The following is a 14,603-nucleotide window of genomic DNA, read 5'->3' as shown; positions in this document are numbered from 1 at the left end:
CTGATGATCCAGTTGCAGAGGATGGAGCTGAGACCAACGTCACTAAGATTTTAGGTGAACCTGCAGGGGATAATAGTGTTGAAGGCAGAGCTGTAGTCGATGAGCAGGAGTCTGACATAGGTGTTCTTGTTGTCCAGATGTTCCAGGAATGAGTGCAGGCCTAGGGATATGGCATCTGCTGTGGACTTGTTACGTCGGTAGGCAAATTGTAACTGGTGACCAACCAACATAAACTCCCTGCTATTGTACTCTGAGATCTTATTAACAAAGCCTAGAGTACTGTATCCTTTAGTAACAGCTCGCTTGACATGGCCTGCCGGCATTAATGCATTAATTACTGTTTTTTTGGATTTGTGCCATGGGGTCTCTTGTGTTCACCAGACAGGATGGACAGAGTTTCACATAGAGTCATACAGCACGGAAACAGACCCTTTGGTCCAACCAGTCCATACAGAAAGTTGATAATAATCTAAAAAGACACACTCACAACTGATCATTATGTAATTTCTCACTTCTGACGGGGCATAAATCTAAGACGAAAGCTTTCCCATTACTGTGAGAGAAATTAAAAAAGCAATTTTAAAAATTGACTTTAGAGATATAATCTTATGACCTTTCAAAAATCTAATGTCTATTGCTAGGTCATTAGACCACACGAGGCAGCTAAACGTTGGAATCGACTGTATGAGGCGTATTTGAAGGTTGGCTCAGGGCAGTGGGCTTGTTCCCAGGGTAGGAGACCAAATAACAAGGCACACAGCATTGCACGGACAGAAGCCCTGGAAGTAGAGGTTGGTGCTTTCTGGGGCAGGAGTAGGTGTCTCAAAATGGATGCAACCACGGAAACCTGGTCATTATTAGAGAGAAGACAGAAGGCCCACAACGTGTCCTGTCACCAGTGCAGAGAGGCAATACCTCCAGAGGGAGAGCTCTGGATGAGGCTGTAACCTTTGCACTTCAAGGGCGGGGACTGGTGAAAGGAGATTCTAGAGGTTCTCAAGCTGCTGCCAGTCTCCTGACTCAAAGGAGGGGAGACAGTCCTCTGTCGGAATGATCTCTGTGCTTGTAGTCATTTGACCTCTTTTGGTCCCTTAATTGGCTTGATGAGCTATTCCCTATCATGCAATGGGTAACTCTACTGGTAGTTTAATAGTTCTAACATTTAACGCTTAAAGGCAAAAAAATCTTGTCTTAAAACCTATACTGAGGGACGCTGTCAGGTCTTCTAACCTGCTTCATAACGACTCTGCCTTGTCTCTTCGTCCATCTGTGTAGAAGTCTGATGCTGTGTCTGGACAGTCACAGGGAAAACAAACAAACGTGAAATGACCTTGGTGTACATTGGCCTTTACCTCTATTCCGGCTCCATGCCTTTTGCAATCTACCTCAGGATCCACTCTCAACTAACTGACTGTGATTAGGAAACTGTTAGGAATGCATTTGTCAGCAACAAACGCTGGAAAGAACATGGGGGAGATTAAAAGTCTGAAAATGAGACAGAGGAAAAGACAAGTGAGTTTAAAGACTTGACAAGAACATTACACGTAGTGAAACAAACAACTCACATCCTGAAAGTGAGGTCGAAGCATTGATACCAGGCAACATTTACCTTGCTTTGACTGATGGGGGGGGGGCAAAAATTTAAGGGCTTTGAAAACATTTTGCATGTCAATGATGCAAAACACACAAGATACAACAAGGTGGCATTTGCTTTAGAAACCGATTCAAAATAGGCAACAGCGAATGGGCACAAGTGTGATGGGGAGGGAAGGGTGTTACCATTTTGCTGTAGGCCATGGAGCTTTTATACAAGACCTTTAGCTTTGACACTTAGTGCCCTTGAGAATGTAGTGGTGAGCTGCCTTCTTGAACCGCTGCAGTCCACCTGCTATAGGTAGACCCACAATGCCAATAGGGAGGGAATTCCAGGATTTGACTCAGCGTCACTGAAGTAATGGCAATACATTTTCAAGTCAGGATGGTGAGTGATTTGGAGGAGAACTTGGGACTGGTAATGTTCCCAGGCATCTGCTGCTCTTCTCCTTCTGGGTGGAAATGGTCAGATGTTTGGAAGACGCTGCCAAAGCAGCCTTGGTTAATTCCTGCAGTGCATCTCTTAGGTAATACATATTGCAGCTGCTGAGCGTCGATGGCTGAGTCACTGAGTGTTTGTGGATGTGGTGCCAGATTGCTTTGTCCTGGATGGTGTCAAGTTTCTCGAGTGTTGTTGGAGCTAAACTCATTCATGCAAGTGGGGAGTATTCCATGGGGGAATCCAGAGGGAGGGCAAGATTAAAATAATAAGGAGTATCACATTAATGTTGGAAATCCTTTCTGAGGGTCATCAACTTCTGGAATTCTCTTTCCCAGAGAGCAGTGGAGGTCACTCAAGAGTCAGTTATTCAGAAACAGGGTGAATGGTTATGGTGTGGTGGGAGTTAAGGATTGGGTCAGCCACGATCATAACAAATGATGGAGTCGGCTCGATGGGCCAAATGGCCTATTCCTGCTCCTTACGATCTTGTAGATTTTTGTCTTGTTTGTCCACCATACTGGCGTTGAAAATGCAATCAGCATTGGTGTACCTACCCAGCATAACCTGGGTCTTCCTCCAACTAGTCTCAGCTTAATGCTCACAATAGAAACTATAATATAAACAACAAATTGTGATAAATAAATTGAAAAAGGTATATGGATAATAAATTGAAGAACAAGCAAAACAAAGGCCAACAAATAGCTGACAGAGTTGTGGTGAGAATTAATTATATTTATCAATCCACAAAGAAAATAGATGAATGACCACCCTGAGTTTAAAGAACTGAATGATTCCCCTGTCTGTATGTCTGTAACTGCATTGCTGATGGACAAGGTCAGCACCCCTTCCATTGTAGCTCACACAGATCTATAAACTAATTAGCCAAAAAGTCACATAAGATCAAGTTGAAAAATTGAAATATTTGTTGGCTACATGTTTTGCTATGACTTGTCTTTTCCTGTAAGCAGTTTCTGTTATTGGGTAATCATTGAATGAAGTGATTCACTGGCTTAGTCACAGCACAGAATTTTGATAATACAATCTCTCTTTCTCAACTATTAAGAGTGGGGCGAACGTGACAGACAACAGTGATATTCACTCGAGGTTGGAACACGTGCCACACACTGTACTCGATGAGCTTCTGTATGCCTCCAACATGTAAACCCGCACCATATTGATGACACTGGTCTAATAATCAATTGCTCATAAGGGGTTGATTAACCGTTTTGGATAAGTCTACTTATACGGTCATAGAGATGTACAGCACAGAAACTGACCCTTCGGTCCAACTCATCCATGCCAACCAGATATCCCAACCCAATCTAGTTCCACCTGCCAGCACCTGGCCCATATCCCTCCAAACCCTTCATATACCGTCCAGATGCCTTTTAAATGTTGCTCTCTCTCTCTCCTTCACTGACCTCACCATGTGCTTCCTTTGTCTGTTCTTCTCCCTTTTAAAAGTGCTGTTGTTTTGACTTTTTTTTCTCCAAAGTTTCAAAACAATGCAACAGCATATGAAACAGTAATTGCTGCTCCTGGAGTTCATGGAAATCACCTCCAGCACCTAAAATACCTCAAAAAAGGAGCAGCTCTTACAGCCAGACATTTTTTCTGTCCTCCATCTTGGACTTCCCAAAACAGAGAAAAAAAATTATAAATTATGAAGCAGACAGTACATCACAACAATAGAGATTTAAGGTAAGGGGCAGAAAGTGGGGGAAAACTTGTTCACCCAGAGAATGATGGGCATCTGGAACTGACAGCCAGTGATGGTAGTAGAGACAAAAAAAACTGTAGATGCTGGAATCGAAGGTAGACAAGCAGGAGACTGGGAGAACACAGAAAGCCAGGCAGCATCGAGGGGTAGAGAAGTTGACATTTCAGGTGTAACCCTTCTTCAGGACTTAAAGGTAGTAGAAGCAGAAATCCTCGTAACATTGAAGAAGTATTCAGATGCACACTTGCGATGCCAAGGCAGACAAGGCTATGGGCCAGGTGCTGGAAAATGGGATTAGTAAAGTTCATTGAATCACCACAGTGTGGAAGCAAGCCATTCAGCACATTGAGTCTACCCTGACCCTCTGAAGAGCATCCCACCTACACCCACTCCCCTATCCCTACTGCTTTAGCTCCACATTTCCCATGGCTAATCCACCTAGTCTGCATATCCCTGGACACAATGGACAACTTAGCATGGCCAATCCACCCTAACCTCCAGTGGCTTGTGTTCCAAGTTATTGCAGTCATTTGGTTTGTCTCCAGCACCACCTTTTGTAGTTTTATTTTTTGTAATTATCTCTCTGCCTCATTTAGTTGTATTATAGGTCACTCCTTCGGGTACTCTTCAGCTGTTGACACTTTACTCATACTGTCTCACACTCTTGGTCACCTGCAGGGACTTATTATTCGCATCTCCACTCACACCAGTTGTATGATCTTTTGATGTCACTGCCCATAAATTCTGTGTGCGCCCCCCCCCCCCCCACAGACTACGCTCCGAAAGCTTGTGATTTCAAATAAACCTTTTGGGCTAGTGTTGTGTGACTTCCGACTTCATCTTTGGACTGTGGGAGGAAACTGCAGCACACAGAGGGGGCCCACACAAATATAAGGAGGACATGCAACTCCACACAGCCCAAGGGTGGAATTGAACCTGGGTCCCTGACACTGTGAGGCAGCAACACCAGCCATTAAGCCACTGCTTTTTGGACTAAGTCAGAAGTGATGGGCTGAAGGGCACTTCACTGTGCTGTATGATTCTCTGACTCTATGACTGCCTGATGACTGATTTCTGTGTGTGTAGCTTACTAACCCATGGAGGACTCTCCAGCGGATGGCATCCCAACATTATAAGAACGTGACACGTGGAGTCCTTAAAGGCAGGCTCTGTAGAAAGCAGGTTGCACATCCAACCACCTGAACAATACTCAGTATTAAAATTAAAAATCACACAACACCAGGTTGGTAGTCACTGGATGAAGGAACAGTGCCCCGAAAGCTAGTGCTTCCAAATAAACCTGTTGGACTATAACCTGGTGTTGTGTGATTTTTAACTTTGTCCACTCCAGTCCAACACCGGCACCTTCACATCAATATTGAAATAACAGTTCTGCTAATGGGACCCTCTGTAATATTGGGCATAAGCCCTTCTTCCTGAAGAAGGGCTTATGCCCGAAACGTCGATTCTCCTGTTCCCTGGATGCTGCCTGACCTGCTGCGCTTTTCCAGCAACACATTTTCAGCTCTGATCTCCAGCATCTGCAGACCTCACTTTCTCCTCTGTAATATTGGTTTGTCTTGGCACCTGGCTATTTAATGGCTCTCAGACATCAAGGACCCTGAAGGAATGTTTGTTAAAGGGCTCATTCCCGCCTTCCCTCCAATTTAATTATTGCTTTGTCCTCTCCAACATGTCTTTACTCTTTGGCAACTGCACAGCAGAATTCTGACTGTAGGGAACAACAATGCAACGGTGTGGAAACGCTATTGTCTACTGCAGTCATGGATGATCTGGCAGCTCTACCTGCCTTGACAAGTAGAGGAAGCAGTTAGGAAGACAGGAATGAGGATTGGGAGCAGCCGAAAGAGGGCAACACAATACTGGAGACAACAGCCACAGTAGGCAAACAGGGAGCAATTCTTTATCATAGAAATCATCGAATCCCTACTGTGTGGAAACAGGCCATTCAGCCCAACAAGACCACACTGAACCCTCCACAGAGAAACCCACACAGGCCCACTCCCCTGACTAATGCACCTAACCTAAAGCTCCCTGAATGCTATGAGCAATTTAGCCTGGCCAATTCACCTAACCTGCACATCTTTGGACCCTGGGAGGAAACCCACACAGACACGGGAGAATGTGGAAACTCCACACAGTCACCCGAGACTGGAATCAAACCCTGTGAGGCAGCAGTGCTGACCACTGAGCCACCATGCTGCCTCAGTAAATTCTAATCATTTACTGGCTGTATTTCTGAGGTGGGGAAGCTTGGGCAGCAAGGTGACTCAGTGGGTAGCACTACTGCTCACAACACCAGAGACACAGGTTTGATTCCAGCCTCAGGTGATTGCGTGCAAGTTGCACATTTTCTCTGTGAATGTGTGGGTTTCCTCCCATTGTCAAAAGCTGTGCAGGTTAGGGTGGATTGGCTATGCTAAATTGCCCATAATGTCCAGGGAAATGCAGGTGGGACGGAGTGTTCCTGCATCGAATGCCCTTTAGATGGTTGGTGCGGATTTGGTCTGCTGAATGTCCTGATCCCACACTGTAGGGATAGTATGACCGATACAGCTCTCAGCACTGAGGGCATGTAAAGAAGGAATGCATGGAAAGGACAGTGCTCAGTTACTAATTCATCAGAATTGTTGTCACTGTGACGCATGTGATAATTGAATTTCTACACCACTGTGAATGAAGCTCACATGAAATGAAGGGATGTGATTGAATACACTTCTGGCACAGAATCAATGCATTTTTCTTGTGAAAATATACCAGCAGCTTGTTTTATTTGTCAGTCATTACTCTAAAACACTTGTGTGAAATTTTAGCACACCAAAGGTGTTATATAAATTCATGCTTTTGTTGTTCCTTGGGTCCAGGCACATATTGGCAGCCAGCAGTATCCAATACTTTGCGTTCAAGTGTTTAACGTTTGACAATGTGTGTCTGCCAATTATGCGTACATTTGATCACTTCAAAAAAGAAGCTAAACTGAGGTGAGCTACTGTGAGCAAGAGAGTGCACACATTTTAAGACATTGAACAAAATTCCTGTCCCACACATATCAGCTTCGCATATATCTCGACACAAAACACAACAGATAGCAACAGAGTGAGCCAGTTCTGTTTGGTTCTGGAGGCCTTTTGAAAAGGCCTAAAATACTCAACAAAATATCACCGACATCCCTCCATACGTGTACTGAAGTAAAAGTTCTTTGTGTATTTGTCTCTGTCTATCTCTCTCACTCCCACACACACTTCTATGTCTCACTTCTCTTCTCTTCGTGACAAACAAATTCAAGGTTTGAATACTTAACTTGGTACATCGATACCTGTTGTGCAATGAAAAGACTACCGTGAATAGTCTCTTCCTGTCATGCGGCTTTTATAGTGACCCGGGCAACTATTTCAACTGGTCGGCAGCCAGTTACCTCCAGATATCCACAACTGACAGAAAGTTCATAGGTTTGAGGACATTTAAAAAAAAATTATGTGTCACTTTCCAAATGTTCAAGTGGCATGGAAGTTTACACATTGCACAACTGTGGTAAGAAGCCACACTCAGAAAGGTGAAACCTTTTCCAACTGACCTTATGGATATAATGGCACAGTGTAGTGAACCTCTGAGCCAGAATGCCCAGGTTCAAGTCCCACCTTCTCCAGAGGTATGTAATAACATCTCTGAGCAGGTTGGTGAGGAAAATATCTAAAAGAAACGACAGGTATAGACAAGGTGAAAGGTAGGTTTCTTTTACCCGAAGGTGGTGGATTTCAAGACTAGGGGGCATATTTTTAAGGTGAGAGGAGAAAGATTTAAAAAGACACGAGAGGCAATTTTTTTACAGAGAGATAGGTTTGTATGTAGAATAAACATCCCGAGGAAGTGATGGATGCGGGTGCTGTTATAACATTCAAAAGACATTTGAATAAATATATGAATAGGAAAGTTAAAAATCACAACACCAGGTTACAGGTCAACAAGTTTTATTGGGAAGCACTATGTTTTGGAGCGTCTTCGTCAGGTGGTTGTGGAGAATAACCTTATTTGGAGCAGCGCTCCAAAATTTAGTGCTTCCCAATAAACCTGTTGGACTATAACCTGGTGTTGTGTGATTTTTAACATTGTACACCCTAATCCAACACCGACACCTCCAAGCCATGAACAGAAAAGGATATGGGTGAAGGAGCAGGCAAGTGGGACTAGGTGAAGTTTGGAATGTCTGGTCAGCAGGGACCGGTTGGACCGAAGGGTCTCTTTCTGTGCTGTATGACTCTATAACTGAGAAAGTGGAAGAGGTGCTCAGCTCTAGCTGTGAAAATTCAATTCAGTTAAAACAAATAAAAAGGCAAAACCTGCTGACGAATCATACATCATGGCCCCAGCTATCATTCAGGATCACTGCCATGAAAGTGCTCCCTCACCATACCACAATTCAATTCAACACGATAAGAGATTCCTCTTATTATTCATAAATTAACAATCATTTGTTGAGTTGCAGTGCTCTGAAAGCCAGTGCTACCAAATAAACCTGTTGGACTATAACCTGGTGTTGTGTGATTTTTCACTAACTAAATTAACAAGTCCACTTAAGGTAAACACAACTGGGGTGATGCCTCTGATCCATTGCCATGCTCTCTGCCAGGACACAATGGGGACTCCTGCAGGGTCCAATCCTGATCCTTTTTGCCAGCCTGCAGGCTTTCCTTCCCTTCCCCTTGCCTTGAAAGATAAACCCTGCTCTCTGCATACAAAAGCACAGCAGGACTAGGCAAAGACAATGAACTGGAGCCCAATTGTCAAGCAAAGGCAAGTAATTGAGAGACAAAGGCTTCCATTTACTCATTTTGCACCTCCACAACTTTCAATGCAGGATCGAATTCAGTGTCTGAATTAATCCCTGAAGCTTGAGTAAACTTGTTTTGTATGTTAAGCAGGAGCTGTCAAGTGTCTCGCATTTAGAATTAGATTTACTCAAAAAAAAGCAACCCGTTTAATTGCATCTTTGTCAAGAAAGCAAACACAGTTATTTAAGGTTGATTTTCCAAAAGCTTACCTCTGGTGCAGGGTCTTACCCTCATTTTGAGATGTCCTGAATGCTCACCCTGACACTTACTTTGCCCTCTTGTGTTGCCACTGACTTCTGATATGGCCCGGTCCTTGCAGTCATAAATCTTAGGCCCAACACAAGCCTCTGATTAAAATTAACATGACAAATTGTTTTATGCTTTGTATCGATAACTGTGCGATTTACATTTATAAAGACAAATGTACCTAAAAATAGATTTCTAACAACAAAATTTGAAACAGAAAAATTTTCAATGAAATGTATTAAACAAAATGGAATTAAAGATAATTAGTTTTAACTTTGAATTAGTTCATCCTTCTTCCTTGCCAATTTACATATCTCCAATTCTTTACGTTTGACTTTCTGTTGGGGCGCAGTTCCGTAGCAACCAAGTCTCCTCAGCATCTAAGGGGATCCAGGGTTATGGGGGGGAGAGTGGGAGAATGGGATTGAGAAATGTATAAGTCTTATATGTCCTGAAAACAATAACTGCTGGACACCACAGTGGGTTGGACAACATCCATGAAGAATGAGCAAGCTAACGTTTCGAGTCTAGATGACTCTTCATCAGAGCTTCAGCTCATCCTTGTCCCCTTTTATTTACCTCATAGAGTCATAGGGTAATATAGCATGAAAGCAGATCCTTCGGTCCAACTAATCTGTGCTGACCGGACATCCACATCTGAACTAATCCCATTTGCCAGCATTTGGCCCATAACCCTCTAATCCCTCCTTATTCATGTACAAATCCAAATGCCTTTTAAATGTTGCATTTGTACACGCCTCCACCACCTTCTCTGATCGCTGGTTCCACAGACACACCACCCTCTGTGTGGGAAAGTTGCCCATCAGGACCTATGCCCTCTAGTTTAGGACTCCCCTATCCTGAGAAAAAGAAACCTTGGCTATTGACCCCTCACGATTTTGTAAACCTCTATAAAGGTCACCTCTCAGCCTCTGATGCTCCAGGGAAAAAAGCCCCAGCCTATTCAGCCTCTTCCTGTAGCTTAAACGCTCCTTTCAAATCTTCTCCGTACCCTTTCCAGTTTAACAACGTCTTTCCAATAACAGGGAGACCAGAACTGTATTCAATATCCTAAAAGTGGCCTAACCAATGACTAGGACAGCCCGTAACATGACTTCCCAACTCCTGTACTCAATGCACTGACCAATGAAAACAAGGATGCCAAACACCTTCTTCATCACCCTGTCTCCCTGTGACTCCACTTTTAAGGAACTATAAACCTGCACCAGGGGTCCACTCCTTCGGCCACACTCTCAACGACCTTACCATGAAGTTTATAAGTCTTGCCCCGATTTGCCTTTCCAAAATGCAGCACATCACATTTATCTAAATTAAACTCCATCTGCCTCTCCTTGGCCCATCTGATCAAATCCCTTCTGCACTCGGAAGTAACCTTCTTCGCTGTCCACTACCCCACCAATTTTGATGCCATCTGCAAAGTACTAACCACACCTCCTGTAATCAAATCCAAATCATTTCTTTCAACAATAACAAAGTTAGATTTCTATCACACTGGGAACACAATGAAATGTCACAAAGTAGTTCAGCTGAAGGCACAACTTGTTTATTCATTCACAGGATTTGGGTATCGCTGGCTAGGTGAGCAATTATTGCCTTTGCCTATTTGCTAAGAGCCAATCACATGGTTGTGGGTCTGGAGTCACATGTCAGCCAGACCAGGTAAGGATGGCAGGTTCCTTCCCTAAAGGGCATTAGTGAAACAGATAGGTTTTTACAGCAATTGGCAATAGTTACAATTAGGTTAGCTTTTAGTTCTAGTGAACTGGATGGGTTTTCCTAACAATTGTTTCATGGTCAACATTCGACTCTTCATTCCACATTTTTATTGAATTCAACCTTGACCAGCAGGATATGAATCTGGATCCCCAGAACATTACCTGGGTCTCTGGATTAATAATACCATTGAGCCATCATTTCCCATTGAATGAAAACAGATATTATTTGGGAGGAGAGCAGATATCATCAAAGGCACTGGGGTGGCAGGGTGGGGGTGGGGGGGGGGGGGGGTTATAGTTACAGAGATGGAGGGGTCTGAAAACAAGGAGGAGAATTTCAAACTTAAGATGTTACTTGATTGTAAGTCAATGTCTGCCAGAGAGTTTGTTGAGGCATGGGGTTACTTGCCTGGACAGCAGTGGGCACTTGCATTTGGGCACATCAGTACCCTACACACAACAATGTTTCCCATCACCTTTAATGTGTAGGAAACAACAGGGGCAACCTGTTTTATGGAGGTTGGCAAAATGTCTCCCTCTTGTCATTAATATGATGTAACTTATTCCATGTTAACCACTAATTTAAGGTTGGATTATACAATAGACATGGTTACAGAGATTTTGACGAGGACCAGATCTTACCCCTCACTCCTTTGAGATCCTCACCTGTTTTGCCTACAAGTTCATATAACATCATCATTCTGGGTGGTTACTATGGCATTACTCCATGTTAACCTTTTCAGACCCATATACAATACCCCCCCATTATTAATGTTATATTTGCATATATAATTGCATATACCACAACCCCACTATTAATCTCTGACTTTACAAATTCAGGAGATCCGTAGGTTTCATAGTTCTCCTGCAACACGTTCTCTTCAGATTGGAAGTCTGGTAATTGCTGGGTGGTTGACTTTGCTTCTCTTCCTGACAGTATGAGGTTTGCAGATCCCCTGAAACTGGAGGACATTGAATCACATGGATTTCTTTCTTGAAGAATGGCATCCCCACTGAAATGGCTTTGTGATACCCTGAACCTCCACAACAGGCCGTTTCTTCCTGAGAGTATCTTGAACTGTTGGGTGTTGGTGGTCCCTTCTCATTGTTGGCTTCCTTGGAGTTTTTTGCATCAGTCCGTGTCCACAAACGTTTATTCTCAATCTGCCTGTAGGTGTGTTGTCAAGTAATGTTTTACTTCAACATGTTCGTTGGTTTAGACTCTCCACTTCATCCTCAGTGATCACATTATTGGTGAAACCAAACTGCTCACTACCTCGGTTCTGTTCTCGCCTTAACATTAAGACTTTATCCACTTGTGGGATGTGGGTGTCGATGAGTGACCTGCGCCTATTGCTCATTCCTTAGTTGCCCTTGAGAAGGTGAAGGGGTGAGCAGCCCTCTTGAACCGCTGCAGTGCATGTATTGTATTTGGACTCACAATGCCCTGAGGGAGGGAATTCCAAAATTTTGACCAAGCAGAGTATAGATCTCCAACACAGTTTCTGGGGATTGACCCTCGGAAGATAAAGGAGTTATGTGATCTACTTGGACTTGTCTCTTTCAAGTCATGTCAGCATGGAACAGCAGACCTGAATCTCTCATGGATATTTGTTCACCCAGCTGTGTTGCACTCCACATTACACCAATTACAGTTTTGTAAATTGGCTCAAGTGGGGCATCTGGTGAAGAGTCGTCCAGACTCGAAATGTTAGCTTGCTTTCTCTCCATGGATGTTGGCTAATCTCTCGTGATCTCCAGCATTTTTTGTTTTCAGTACAGATTCCAGTAAATTGCTTCTCATTGGAAATTTCATTGCCATCTCTTGCAGTCTGAGCAGTCTTCAGCGATGATGGTAGTGGAAAACATTTTCGCCAATCCAGTGTCGGCGTTAAGTTCCCATCTCATTGTAAGGATGAAACAGATTTGTTTTGCCAACCCAATTAATCACAGTGAGTGCAGCTTTTTGTTTGGGTTCTGCAATGAGTAGAGGGAGCCCTCTGAAATCTTTGCACAGTGTCCTATCTCCAACTGCTGTTTCTCGGGTTATTCGGTGGCTGATTGTTCTTTAATATTGCTTAACTTCTTCAGAAGACTGAGGTCAGAATGTGCTTTCCCACTCAAGAGTGAGAGTATATATAAAGTACATACAGGTTTTCTATTATTTTGGTGTTTTCTATCTTTCAGAGTCAGTTGTAGTATTGGTTTAATCCTAAATGCTATGCCTCCTGGAGCATGTAGTTGTACCATTGACAGCTACATGGCTTAACAATGGCACACTGGCTCATTATATAGTAACACCTGCTCCAGAGTCTAACTTGAAATTTGAGAGATGACTTTGACAGAAATATCATCTTGCCAAAGTGCACGGTCTGGATGATCTATTTGGCACATTAAAAGTGTTGAGACTGCAGTGCTGGAAAAGCACAGCCGGTCAGGCAGCATCCGAGGAGCAGGAGAATCGATGATTCGGGCATAAGCCCTTCATCAGGAACACATTAAAAGTGCTGTTGACTGTTCTACCACATTATGAATGAATGAAGGACTTTTATGAATGAATGATTTTTATGAATGACTTTTTTTGTCATCTGTATTTTAGTGAGAACAACAGTAAAATACAGTGAAAGCTTTTCCATTGTTGCCACAATCCAGCTCCATTTTGAATAGTTTTAAGACTAAGAAAAAAAGTAGAAAGATGTAGCTTAATGACAGTCCATCATTAACCTCTTTGTAGCCATTTGATTTCTTCTAAAGTTATGCCTCACTTCTGCACATTTTCTGAAAGTGACCTATTGTGTGATAGACCAAAGCATTTAAAGGCTATGCACTGCCTGTGCCTGTGAACTTTCCTTGTTCCACAGCACTGGCAAGATCTTTCACAATCTAAAATCTGCACTGGTTTCTCATCTCTGTCATTTTGAAAAGAGGGTACCTTTTTTGTGTATTTTGATTGGAGGCTGAAATGGGAAAAGGTCTGCTTTCAAAGCTCAAGGAGTATTGAAACACTCACTGTACTTCTAAACAGAAAGTTACTTGACACTCATTGTAAGTGATAGAACATAGAACATAGAACAATACAGCACAGAACAGGCCCTTCGGCCCACGATGTTGTGCCGAACATTTGTCCTAGCTTAAGCACCCATCCATGTACCTATCCAATTGCCGCTTAAAGGTCACCAAAGATTCTCACTCTACCACTCCCACAGGCAGCGCATTCCATGAACTCACGACTCGCTGAGTAAAGAACCTACCCCTAACATCTGTCCTATACCTACACAACCTTAATTTAAAGCTATTATCCTCTGTGAGAAGAAATGCACCGTCACCTATTGATATGAACAAGAGTTGAACATAGGGGCTCAGGGAAGAGTGAATGGCCACGATATAAAGGCAATATTTGACTGAGGGTGTCATCGGGACAACCTATATATTTGAGCTGAATGGGAATTAGGTGTAACCTCCCGACTCGTTGGGGTCTTTCAGAGTACAAAGAAAGATGCTTGAGATCAATGGTCGACAGTCTTCTCAGTCCCCGGACATTTCTTCAGGAGATCCTTAGGTTAGTTCCTTAGCACAAACACCTTCAGCTGTTTCATCAATGTCTTTCGCCATCACAAGATCAGAAGTTGGGAGGGTTACTGAAGATCACACAATGTTCAGAACAATGTGCCCCTCACCCCCTCAGCTCCTGAACCAATCTGTGTCCATGTGCAGCAAAACCTGGACAAAATTCAGTCATGTGCTGTTAAAGTGCCTGTGACATTCATACAACAGCACGGACAGATACTGTACATTTCCACAGTTAAAAGAGAAGCTCATTCAGCATCTCAAGCTTGTTACGCACTGATATTTGGAAGCTATTCAGCCCATCGAAATTACTGATCAAGAAGAGGGACAACACATTCAATTCTCCTGCCTGTTCCAAGGAAGAGGTTGGGTCTGGTCAGCACATCGAGCTGTTAAATAGGAGCAGGCAGAGCCCAATCAGGCGCTTGAACCTATTCCATGTAACCAAG

This window comes from Chiloscyllium plagiosum, chromosome 9, assembly GCF_004010195.1.
Source record: "Chiloscyllium plagiosum isolate BGI_BamShark_2017 chromosome 9, ASM401019v2, whole genome shotgun sequence".
In the NCBI taxonomy this organism is placed as follows: Eukaryota; Metazoa; Chordata; class Chondrichthyes; order Orectolobiformes; family Hemiscylliidae; genus Chiloscyllium; species Chiloscyllium plagiosum.
The sequence above is the reverse complement of the archived record's forward strand: the minus strand, read 5'-3'. Positions refer to the sequence as shown.